Genomic DNA, 13,557 nt, shown 5'->3' on the forward strand with positions numbered 1-13,557 from the left:
GAAACTACAGCCACCAGCAGATCAACCAGAAATCAAATATATAGAACGCTACTGTAGGCTTCAAGAAGCTGTTTGTATTCTCCTATGGCTATTTTCTAGCCAAGTATCAAAGGAAGCACACTACTATGCCAGATGAGATGACACTGAGTTATTGCCTAATAGAAATCCAACCCCTACTGAATTTTCCCACTTCGGCCTTTGCTATGGATATGTGCGCCACTAAGCGCAGAACACAGCGGTCGCAAGTCTCACTACAAATTGCTCAGAATTGGCAAGTACATGCACTGCAGAAACTACAGCCACCAGCAGATCAACCAGAAATCAAATATATAGAACGCTACTGTAGGCTTCAAGAAGCTGTTTGTATTCTCCTATGGCTATTTTCTAGCCAAGTATCAAAGGAAGCACACTACTATGCCAGATGAGATGACACTGAGTTAGTGCCTAATAGAAATCCAACCCCTACTGAATTTTCCCACTTCGGTCTTTGCTATGGATATGTGTGCCACTAAGAGCTAAACACAACGGTAGCAAGTCCCCCTGCTAATTCCTCACAAAATGGTAATAGATGCAAATTAAAATAAAAAAAGTAGAACGTTATTGTAGCCCTAAGAAGGGCTGTTGGGTTCTTTGAGAATCACTCCTGCCTAACAGTAAGCTAATAGAACACCCTAACGCTTTCCCTGACCAGCAGCAGCTCTCTCCCTAGCGGCATCCAGACACAGAATGATCCGAGCAGCGTGGGCAGGGGCTAGTCTATCCCAGGGTCACCTGATCTGGCCAGCCAACCACTGCTATCGACGTGTAAGGGTACCACGTCATGCTGGGTGGAGTGCAGAGTCTCCTGGCTTGTGATTGGCTCTGTTTCTGGCCGCCAAAAAGCAAAACGGCGGGAGCTGCCATTTTCTCGAGCGGGCGAAGTATTCGTCCGAGTAACGAGCAGTTTCGAGTACCCTAATGCTCGACCGAGCATCAAGCTCGGACGAGCATGTTCGCTCATCTCTAATAATAATCTTTACTTATATTTATATAGCGTATTGCTATATAATTCTGTATCATATTCTGTATTGCTTTACAAATCATAGGAGACATATACAAATATAATAAAAATAGTACAAACAGTCATATGAAAGGATGAGGGGATGACACAAGAGTTAAGACTATGAGAATGAGGGGGTGACACAAGAGCTTACAGTCTGAGGATGAGGGGGAGACACAAGAGCTTACAGTCTGAGGACGAGGGGGAGACACAAGAGCTTACAGTCTGAGGATGAGGGGGAGACACAAGAGCTTACAGTCTATGAGGATGAGGGGGTGACACAAGAGCTTACAGTCTATGAGGATGAGGGGATGACACAGGAGCTTACAGTCTATGAGAATGAGGGGATGACACAGGAGCTTACAGACTATGAGGATGAGGGGGTGACACAAGAGCTTACAGTCTATGAGGATGAGGGGATGACACAGGAGCTTACAGTCTATGAGAATGAGGGGATGACACAGGAGCTTACAGTCTATGAGAATGAAGCGCAGACACAAGAGCTTACAGTCTGAGGATGAGGGGAAACACAAGAGCTTACAGTCTGAGGATGAGGGGGAGACACAAGAGCTTACAGTCTATGAGGATGAGGGGATGACACAAGAGCTTACAGTCTATGAGGATGAGGGGATGACACAAGAGCTTACAGTATATGAGGATGAGGGGGTGACACAAGAGCTTACAGTCTATGAGGATGAGGGGGTGACACAAGAGCTTACATTCTATGAGGATGAGGGGGTGACACAAGAGCTTACAGTCTATGAGGATGAGGGGGTGACACAAGAGCTTACAGTCTATGAGGACGAGGGGGAGACAAGAGCTTACAGTCTATGAGGACGAGGGGATGACACAAGAGCTTACAGTCTATGAGAATGGAGGGGGTGACACGAGAGCTTACAGTCTATGAGGATGAGGGTGTGACACAAGAGCTTACAGTCTATGAGAATGGAGGGAGGGACACAAGAGCTTACAGTCTATGAGGATTGAGGGGGTGACACAAGAGCTTACAGTCTATGAGGATGAGGGGGTGACACAAGAGATTACAATCTATGAGGATGAGGGGGTGACACAAGAGCTTACAGTCTATGAGGATGAATGGGGTGACACAAGAGCTTACAGTCTATGAGGATGAGGGGGTGACACAAGAGCTTACAGTCTATGAGGATGAGGGGTTGACACAAGAGCTTACAGTCTATGAGGATGAGGGGGTGACACAAGAGCTTACAGTCTATGAGGATGAGGGGTTGACACAAGAGCTTACAGTCTATGAGGATGAGGGGGTGACACAAGAGCTTACAATCTATGAGGATGAGGGGGTGACACAAGAGCTTACAGTCTATGAGGATGAGGGGTAACACAATAGGTAAAATGGTCCAGCTATTTTTACAAGGGGAACAGTATAAAATAATTTAATAAATAAAGTTGCTGCTGCTTAAATCAGCCATCAGCCAAAAGACCTCCCATTATTATAATCGTTTTTTGTTATAATTTTGATAGACTGTTTAAAGGTATCTGTCTCTGGGTGACTTTGCTGCCGACTGCCTATCAATAGGTTATGTGTAATATGACAAATTCTCTCTCTCTGATGTGTAACATGGTTGCTAGTCTGTAGGTGATGTGTCTTGAAAGTAAGAACGGGGTATTTGGTAGGTAGGGTGTTAGGTAGTGCTGATAAAGGACAAAGTACAAACATCTGAAGGTGACCTTACTACCCTTTCTCATCACAATACCCTTTCTTTAACCCTTTCCCTTCTCCCACAGCTATTTCTCTCTGGTATCACCTCTACGCACTCCTGCTACCTCCCTTGAATTGTGAAAGTCTTCTTCGCTTCCCTTCCACCAACTTTCCCTCGGCTCTGTCCCAGTAAAGTCAATGCTGAGCAATCCCATATTCCTTCTCTCTGATTAACCCTTTCTGTCTGTCTTGCTCTTGATTAGAGTGCTCATTTTACTTCTTCCTTTCTATCCTTCCCTCTTACTCAGAGACATCATGTTCCCTTCACCCCCTACAGTTTTGCTCCAATGTGCCTGGTCCACTCTCATATAGTCATGTACCAAGGGGCGTAAGCACCATGTAGGCAAACAATGCAGCTACTAATGGGCCCCTAGGGAGAAGAATGGATGTTGGCCAACAAATGCACAAACAATGTTGTGTTTTCAGGCAGCTATAGTGACACCTAACGCTTTTATGTGACAATGGGCTGTACACAAGCCTTTGGCAGATTTGACAACCCAAAGGTGACCTGTAGTTAAAATACTTGGTGTTGGTGTATGTTGATAGGATCCAAACCGTTGAAGAGAAAAAAAATGTGCCCCATTGTCTAATAGAGTCTGTGAAAGGTTCACTTATAATGAACTGGATAAATAAACCTAAAAAAATAGATTTTTATCTAAATAAAAAGATCTTTCCCTTAGAATTAAATACAGTTTATTCTAAGGTGTAATCTATTCTGCCGCACAGTGCTGATCAATGTGTCTCTGGAAATTTCCAGTCGACATAGAATTCTGCATTGCAGGGATAAACTGTTCCAGATCTCATTGTCTGCATGTAATCCCCACAATTACAATCCTGACACACAGACCAATATGTGCTTTCTGCTTCCGCATGTCTACCATCAACTCACAGATAATATCAAATTACAGGCAATGTATTAAGGCTGCCCAATTCTATGAATTATAAAGCTTCATTCACATATGCTGACATATAAAGAAGACTTGTTAAAATACATTTGTGTGTAAGACGTAGATCATTTCTTCTCTGGAAGGATTCTACAAACCATCACGTGTATGTGTTGTATGTACATGTATATATAATAGGCATCCAAACAGTGATCTGTATGTGCTGTATGTACATGTATATATAATATGCATCCAAACAGTGATCTGTATGTGCTGTATGTACATGTATATATAATATGCATCCAAACAGTGATCTGTATGTGCTGTATGTACATGTTTATATAATATGCATCCAAACAGTGATCTGTATGTGCTGTATGTACATGTATATATAATATGCATCCAAACAGTGATCTGTATGTGCTGTATGTACATGTATATATAATATGCATCCAAACAGTGATCTGTATGTGCTGTATGTACATGTATATATAATATGCATCCAAACAGTGATCTGTATGTGCTGTATGTACATGTATATATAATATGCATCCAAACAGTGATCTGTATGTGCTGTATGTACATGTATATATAATATGCATCCAAACAGTGATCTGTATGTGCTGTATGTACATGTATATATAATATGCATCCAAACAGTGATCTGTATGTGCTGTATGTACATGTATATATAATATGCATCCAAACAGTGATCTGTATGTGCTGTATGTACATGTATATATAATATGCATCCAAACAGTGATCTGTATGTGCTGTATGTACATGTATATATAATATGCATCCAAACAGTGATCTGTATGTGCTGTATGTACATGTATATATAATATGCATCCAAACAGTGATCTGTATGTGCTGTATGTACATGTATATATAATATGCATCCAAGCAGTGATCTTTATGTGCTGTATGTACATGTATATATAATATGCATCCAAAAAGTGGTCTACATTGTTTTTAAACTACCCATTGTTCTCGGGCCATATATAAAGCATTGGTGGTCCGTTTTTGAGGTCTCTTTGTCATCAGTTAGGCCCCTTCCACACTTGCGTTTTTCGCGCACGTTTTCTGCACGTGCTTTTGATGTGCAGAACTTGCATTGCACTCTGACCCATTGTAATCAATGGGTCTTTTCAGACTTGCATTTTTTTTCACGCACACACGCGCGTTTTTTTTAACGCGCGTTTAAATCTCAACATGCTGTACTTTTGCTAGTCACGCATCAATTGCCATAGAAAAGATAGACCTCAGTCCTGAGTCCTTTTCAAATGCATTGAAATTGCATCGAAATGCGCGTGAAAAACTGAGACACTGAACAAACTCTGACTGAAAACTGATTGAACTCTGATGAAAAATGTCAGTTTTTCACTAACCAAACCCTGATCGCACCCTGATCAAACTCTGACGTGATTTGCAACGCAAGTGTGGAAGGGGCCTGTGTCCTCACTCGGATCCTAACCTGGGAAAGCACATAGCCGGGGGGAGGAGGGATGAATGCTCCTCACCCCTCCCCACTCCATGGCCAGCTCGGCAACTCGGTAATGGTGCGTAGAGACATTAGGTCCCTGGTTTATCATGCTGGATTTTGATGGTGAATTCCTTTAAAGACACAGATAAAATAATTGACTGGGGTATGAACAACATGCCTGCTTTCTCCCAAAAACAGCTTCACACATCCGTTGGTAGTGTGTGGTATTACCAGGCCTGTTTGTTCTACTGGGATGGGCGAGCGACGGCCCTAGGCGCAACCTAGTGGAGGAACCTGAAGCCGCCCTTTGCCCCTAGGAAAGTACTCACCTTCCAGCGCCCCCTGCGGCTCCTCCTCTATCTTCTAGAGTAGCACAGAAGGTGGGTACTTAGTTCATATACTTAGTACTTAGGATGCCTATATACTGGGGGGCAGGGAGTTGAGAATCTCCCTGTAGAGCAAATTACCTAGAAACTGCCCCGGGTATTACAACCAAGCTACATTCATTTCAACTGAGTAGCTGGGTATTACAACTGAGCTACAATACTGGCATAAACCATGGTGAGGTTTAGCACTGTTGAAGAAAGCAGCCATGTTTTTTAACCCTTTTAAGCAAGTACCTTGCCTAGTCGCACCTGTGGAACGACCTGGTGGTCCAGAGGGTCCACAGACTCTTCCCATAGAGATTCAAACAGTTCATCCCTACGAACACTGTCACAAGGGCGATTGGTCATGGACATATAACATCACATGACCTTTCATCTACGGCCATTTAATGGTCAGGAATGTCTGGCTGACAGGTAAAAGAAGGGAGGTTTCACTTTACATATCAAGAAAGCGGAGCAAATCTTGTAATAGATGTATATTGGTTAAAGGCTTGTAGCCTTTATGTTTTTTTCTATCCTACGTACTGTGCTGCATATTTCTATTTTTTAAGAAGGATCTAATAAATTTTGCTATTTTTATTCATTTATCGACTCCTCGTGCTCAGCTGGATGTTTCCTCAATTACAATTATTTGCTCTGTGCACACCTGTGGCCAAGGTTGTCCGTGCGGGAGCCATTGGAGTCAAAGAACTGAACTGTCTGGACTTTCTGGTGAGCTGATTTTTCTTTGAATATATATTGGTTAAGTACCTAAAATCCTGCCCTTCAGATAATTCCTTAAAGTCGTTTGGAGAGGGCTCATGGGCTGCGTCCTCTTCATACACAGCAGGTATTTTTTGCAACTTAATCATAATCATGTTAGGAATCGCCATATCACAAAATGTATGATCTATCAAAATATTAAAAATGCACAAATGGCCAAATTGACACTTTTTTGTCAATATGGTAGCAATGAAAAAGTCAGCATGTACCAGAAAAAACACACTTACACTTTACCCAGCTCTGTACACTGAAGTATAAAAAAGTTATTGGTGTGAAAATATGATGATTGACAGATATGGGGAATTCATATTAATATTAGGGTATACTGTATATTTTATGAGGGTCACTGTGCAGTGAGTTGTGCTGTGAAGAGTTTATTACATTTTGGAGCATTGTGTAACACAGTAGTTGTTATCTAGGAGACATTGGGGCTTATTTACTTAGGGTTGTGGATTGCACTTTCGTCAGTTTGTTACACCGATTGCGCAGTGCTGCACAAAGCATGCCAAATTGGTTGTTCGCTGTTTTTGGGATTTGTGCAGCTTTGACAGGTAATTAACAGTGGTTTGTGCTTGGATTGTGTCATACGTGATCAGATTGGTGCGCAGCTGCGCTGGCTTTCGTGCAACTGAAATCGGGGGCGTGCCAACAGACGATCCGACTGATTCGGACTGAGCGCGGGATTTAACTTTCAAATTGTGTCGCAAGATCAAGCACTTACATGCATCAGGAAGAAGAAGGTGAACTCTGTCAGACCTGAGCGGGGAAGCGACACATGCAGGATATCGGGCGCACGATCTTAGTGAATTGTGGCACAATGCATGATGGTCGGACAATGCACTTTCGGTGAACTCCAGCGGACGGGTAAGTAAATGTGCTATGTGCTGCACATGGCTGACGACATCTGGGGTGTATTATGTAGTCATAGCTGGGGAAGTCACCATGAAGTTTGGGAGCAGTTTGTCACGTGTGAGGTGCTAGATGCCACCTCGCCTGTGTCTTAACAGTCCTGTAGTCACTGACTAAACTTCTAGTCTGTGAGACATCTCTCAGCATGTGTCGTGTCATTCCTGTGCGCAAACAACAGACCCATGGTTCTCACTTCTGTTCCATTACTCATTCTGTTATTAATAGCAGAAAAAGTAGCAGCCTGTCTTTTTCCAGCTGTTAGTATAGAACAAAGGTCCATTAACGTCTATGGGGAACAGGAAAAAAAGCCTTCCATTTTCAGATTCCATTCTGCTCTCTTTAGCGAAGAGTGTGATGGTAAGCCAAGATTCAAGTGTGAAATGAGCCTTAGTTGTCCGTATTGTTTGGTTCATAACATTTCTGATTGGTTTTTCAAGCATAACAGGAGTAACAGAAATCTCATGACACTCTGGTAACATAGACAGCTATGGCGCCTGACGGCAGTATGGTACCACACACCTATGGCACTGCACTGTTCAGTGCACGTTGAAAAGATAGAACATGCTCTATCTTTTCCTCTATGTATGGCCATACGCAATGCATCTGTATGGAGAGGGGAGGAGTGAGCAGCGCGCTAACCTGAAGTAAAAGAGGGAGAAGTAAAAGGAAGAAAGGGGAGCGAGGGGGGAGGGCACTCTCTGGAGTAGGGGAAGGGGGAACCTTTAAAACTCAAACTCTGAACTGGTATGTCAGCCAAGGCTACCATGTCTTGGTAAACCTCTCCTCCTTATCATTCACTGAGCAGTATAGCTGGTCATTCACAATAATCCACATGAGTTTGGTATGGATAAGTTCTAAGGGGACTGAAGTCGTTATGCCCTGCCACTCCTGTTAAGTGTAGTTTTTCCCCAGGCTAACATAAAATCCAATTTCTGGGAAATCTCCACCAAATGGGAAGAAATAGATGACAGGGGGACGGCTACTTGGTAATGCGGTAGGCATAGGCTTTCGAATGGGGAATAGAGTGAAACATCAGGTGAACAGTACTTGAGATCACAAATTGAAAGGCATCCCATAAAACGTCGCAAAAACTTTGCATGACCTCAATCCCATTGTATCACAGAAATAACCTATCCTAAAGGTGCTTGTCTAGCCACCAGTGGAAAGCCCTTGGTTGCAACCCTGGGGAAAACTGGGGATTTCCAGTAAGTGAGCCACCGGGGTATGGACAGAGCACAGATTAAAGCTATTCTTGAGACGTGACCAGCGAAGAAGAGAGGAGTGGGTACAAGGTGGGTGGTTTTTCCCTTTGTCTCAGGCACATCAAGGGGGATCATAGGGCACGCAAATTATTTCATTGCCACCCAGTGAGGGAGGGCATTTCTTTTCTGCTGGCCAACCAGTGGAGTGGAGGAATAATAGTACCTCAAAATGTTGGATACCCCCAGTTCCCCCTGTATATTGGGAGCATATAGGGCAGTGGTGGCAAACCTATGGTACTAGTGCTAGAGGTGGCACACAGAGCCCTCTCTGTGGGCACTCAGGCCATCACCAGAGATGACTCCAGGTATCCTCCTGCAGTCCCAGACAGCCCAGGACTTGCTGTGCACAGAGCTATTTTAAAGTGACAGCCCTACCTGGGACTACTGGAGGAGTCGGAAGATGTGGATGGGTCTGGATTATCGTGTTAATATTAATGTAAGGCCGGCACTGCTAGAATAAATCACGGTCATGCATCAAGCAATAATAGCAACACTTGAAAAAGGAAAAGATGATGCATAAGGTGACCAAAATCAAAGAAAATACTTGTCAGGACTTGCAAATTGTACTGAATGGATCAGGTTTCAGGCCTTTTGCTGGAAAGCCACACCCAGAGCTGCCTGTGATTGACAGCTGCATTTCTGATCCTGGGAAAGCTGGGTGTGCCTCTGAACTCGTTTTGCCTGCAGCTGCGGTTTGAGTGATGGACGGCTGAGCCAGTCAGTGCTGTAGGCAGTGTCCATTACTGCTTTATATTCTGCTCAGACCCTTCATTTGGTGCTGGTTATTGCAGTCTTTCTGTGTACGGACTTCTGCTCTGCCTGCTGACCATTCTATTTGCTATACGAATCTGTACCTTTGCCGCCATCTTGGTTTTGACCTGGTTTGTTTGACTTCGCTTGTCTGTCTGTATCTGTTGTTTGTCCCTCAGTATCGTTTATCTCTAGTGTGTCCCCACCTTCCTGTCTGTCTAGTGTCGGTTTCTGTTTCCAGTGTGAACACTGACCTATATCTGTATTCCGGTTACCTGTCCGCTCCACCATCCAGCAGCTGCCAGACAAAGTAGCTTTTCCCTGTCATCTTGTAGGGTCACTCAGGGACCATCAGTTAGGTTCCTGATAGTGGGTTCGCCCTTACCAGGGCGGTTTATCTGCTTTAAGCAGGGCCTTAGCCCGCAGGGACGTCGCAGGGTGAGTTTGCCACCACCTACCTAGTCTGACAGCTAGCGCCAAGCCTGGTTGTGCTGACAATACTTTTAATCAATAACAAGGATATACAACAACAACACAACTATAAAAACCCTTAAAGGAAACCTACCACTGCTTGCATGATGAAATCATGCAGGCAGACTACCCTGTAGGCTACTTAATGCTGATGCCGGCACATAGTGTAGTTAGGCTCGGCGAACTTTAGTTTTGCTAAAAAAAAAATTTTCTTACATATGTAAATGAGCCCTCCGGTGCTACCCTACGTCATCTTCGGCTGGCGATGGCTTCCAATGTTTAATTATTCCCGCCTCCTTCATATTACCCGTCCTCAAGCTCTCTGCACCTATCGCCGGCCGGCTGTGCAAGACTTAGTGCTTGCGCACGCGCGATAAGTGCCGAGAGCTTGGTGACGTCACGGCTCTCGGCACCTGAAGGAGGACGGTTAATATGAAGGAGGTGGGAATAATTAAATATCGGAAGCCATCGCCAGCCGAAGATGACGTAGGGTAGCACCGGAGGGCTCATTTACATATGTAAGAAAATCGGGGTTTTTTTAGGCTCGGCGAACTTTAGTTTTGCTAACTACACTATGTGCCGCCATCAGCATTAAGTAGGCTACAGGGTGGTAGGTTTCCTTTAAAAAGGTGCCCAATCAGCACCTGAAGAGCGGACAGGAAAGGTACAAAGCCATGTCCCTTATGTACTCTCCATGTTCCCTGCTATGAGAAAATACCAAACAGTAAAATGTAAGATCCTATCCATGCAGTAAAGCACACAAACAAATGAAACCACAAATAAGTATTGAAAGGTCAACACACTGGTCCACAGTGGGTACAAAAAGCTCAGCAAAAATCACATAATGGGACCTGGTGTGAAAGATTCTACAAAGATGCAGGTTGAAGATACTTAGTTGCAAATGGATGAGAGGGGTGCAGGGAGACAGACCCACATACCCCACACGTTTCGTCACTCCTCATGACTTCCTCAGGGGTATTGGATTTAGATTATCATTAGAGCTCCTGCTCTGGCCCTGACAATTCTTCCTGTTTATGGGACCCTGTGATTGGTCAACACAGATTACATCACATAAAGAATTAACTCCTGTCTTACCAGGCAGACTCTACCGCTGCAGTGTTCCCCTGTGTTATGTAGTGACCTGCTGTGGGGTTGATCAGACCCTACACAGGCTGTAAGCTACATGGTGGGGTGTATTCGCAACAACCCCTCTGCCTTGCATCGGCAGGGGTGTTGCACAGTATTGTTTGATAAAGACATACAGCAAAGGGATTCTGTAAGTACAGTGTGTATGTAGCTTTAGCCATAGGAATTCACAGCAAGTTTAACTGGGAGAATAGAAATCCTGTGAGTCATATCATTATTTTTATTGAACTGAATATTGTTTAATACGAAAAGGAGGCAAGTAAGATGTAAAATATTTTGACTGTAAGTAGTTGTCTGGCTTACTCAGTGGTATTGTTTTTTGTGTTGACATTTTTGAAGTCATCATGCACATGACAGAGCCATGAGTACAAAGTCTGCTTTGAGGCACAGCCTGTCCTTGAGGCTCTGTAGTGAGGTATTGGAGACGCTTCATATTGTCACCTATTGACAACGTGATGTTATTTACTGTCTGCCTTATGCAGACAATAGCATTGGATAGGTCAAAGCTTGATGGTGATGGCACATGCGGCGTTTTGAACGTGTTTCTGGCCCGTTTTTAAGCAGTGCGTCAAAAAACGCATGTGTTTTTGACCAGTTTGAATTAAGATAATTGGTCAAACCTTTCAAAAACTAATGCAGTTTAAAAAAAATGCATTTTTTTTGAAGGACTGCTGAAAAATGGGCCAAAAACACGTTCGAAATGCCACGTGTGCCATCACCCTAACCCTTTTAGGACTCAGCCCTTTCTTGTTTTTGCGCCTCTGTTTTTTACTCCCCTCATTCCAAAACCTGTAACTTTTTTTAATTTTTCCAATAACAGTGATATATGTTGGCTTGTTAGCTGCAGGACAAATTGTACTTTGCAGTGGCACCATTTAACCCCTTCCCGCTCCCTGGCGAATATATCCGCTGCTGTGCGCAGTGACTTAACCCTCACCGGCGGATATATCCGGCTCTGAGCTGATACCGGCTCAGCTCTGGATCAGAGCCGAGCTGGCATTGGGCTACACGGGGTGCTGGCAGTACCTAACAGCCGACATTGCTTTTTTAAACGCAAATGTTAATAGTAATGTAATTGGGTAAATCGCCTCTTCTCAGCTGTTGTAATGCATTCCAAAAGGAACGCATCCTTAGGCTGGTGCCACACGTGCCGCTTTGTCTGCGTTTTTAAACTCCGACAAAGCGGCGCGTGTGGCACCGGCCTTAGGATGTTGGCACACGTGGCGTTTTTTAACAGACTGCTTAAAAACGGCCCAAAAACGGGTTCTATCGCATGCGTTTCAAAACGCATTTCACCAGCCGGTGAGAGATTTGCCTAATGAAACAGCTATTAACATTTGCATTTTGTAAACTCAAATGTTAACAGATGTTTAATTAGGCAAATCTCTCTTCGGCCGCGGTCACACGTACCGCTAGGCGTCAGCTCATAACGCGATGCTAGCGCACAGAGGGCTGTCCTCGGCCCGAACGCACATACGTTTCCAGAGAAACGCATGCGATCATCTTATCAATCACATGCGTTTCTCTGGAAACGCATGTGCGTTCAGGCCGCCCCCTGTGCGCTAGCGTTGTGTTATGAACGGACGCCTAGCGGTACGTGTGACCGCGGCCTTCAGCTGTTGCAATGTGTTTTTAAACGTGTTAGGGCGCATTCACACGATGCGTTGTGTCATGTTGTGCGTCACGTTTTTGATGCATTCCACTGGCTTCAGCCTTGATTACATGCTAAGGTTACATTGCGTTTCCACTGCATCAGCTAAAACGCAATGTAACCTTCGCATGTAATAAAGGCTGAAGCCAGTCGAATGCATCAAAAACGCGACACAACACATTGTGTGAATTCGCCCTTAGACGCAACATGTGACTGCCCCCTAAATGAGATGGAAACGCAATGTATCCTAAACATGTGCTTTTCCAAATTTATGTAGGTGCTGAAAAAGAGATATCCAGATATAAAACCATAGTTTTAGTATACATTTTTAAGATAAACTCATAGATCTCCACATACAAAAGGGGAGAACTTCTAAAAACAAAACGCTTTGTATGTATTCATCCTAAAGTGTCACATAAATGTTTATTAATTCAGTTCCCCACAAAAGAAATTTTTTTATTAGGTTATTAAATATATGTAGTTATAAACATCCTGTTATATAAGCAGCCATGTACAGCGCATGACAATGTACACTAGTTTCATGGTAATTCGTCATCAGCTTCCACTGCGCATTTATAACCAGTTTTAACCGGTCAGAACTGGACTGAGAACGGAACTATATACATTCTTCTCGCATGAATGTATCACTACGCCTAAAGCCGGCGCCATTTTATTTCCTACGTGACTCGTTAGTAAAGTTGTTTTTTGATACCACATAACCCCGAAAACAGGTCTCACATATTCTATTTGACTGAAAAGGTAACGTTACCCGTGTAGTTAACTATATTTCAACCTATGTTATATTTTGGTTTATGTACTGTATCCTGTTTTTCGCGCCGGCCACGTTGCTAACATGCAAGTGAACTGTTTTCGAATGACATTACTTCAAAATAGTAATAGAATTTGCTATTGTAAGTCTGTGGTTACAATTTCCTATAAACTGCAAAAATAAATAGGGACTATATTGTCTACCCGACGCAAACAGCTTACGGAAGTATACTAGAGTGAGTGATAAGTCAATGACGTCACAATATCTATATAAGTAACTCCCGCCCTGTTGCGAGCTCATTGCTGCG

Source organism: Engystomops pustulosus, chromosome 7, assembly GCF_040894005.1.
Source record: "Engystomops pustulosus chromosome 7, aEngPut4.maternal, whole genome shotgun sequence".
Taxonomy (NCBI): Eukaryota; Metazoa; Chordata; class Amphibia; order Anura; family Leptodactylidae; genus Engystomops; species Engystomops pustulosus.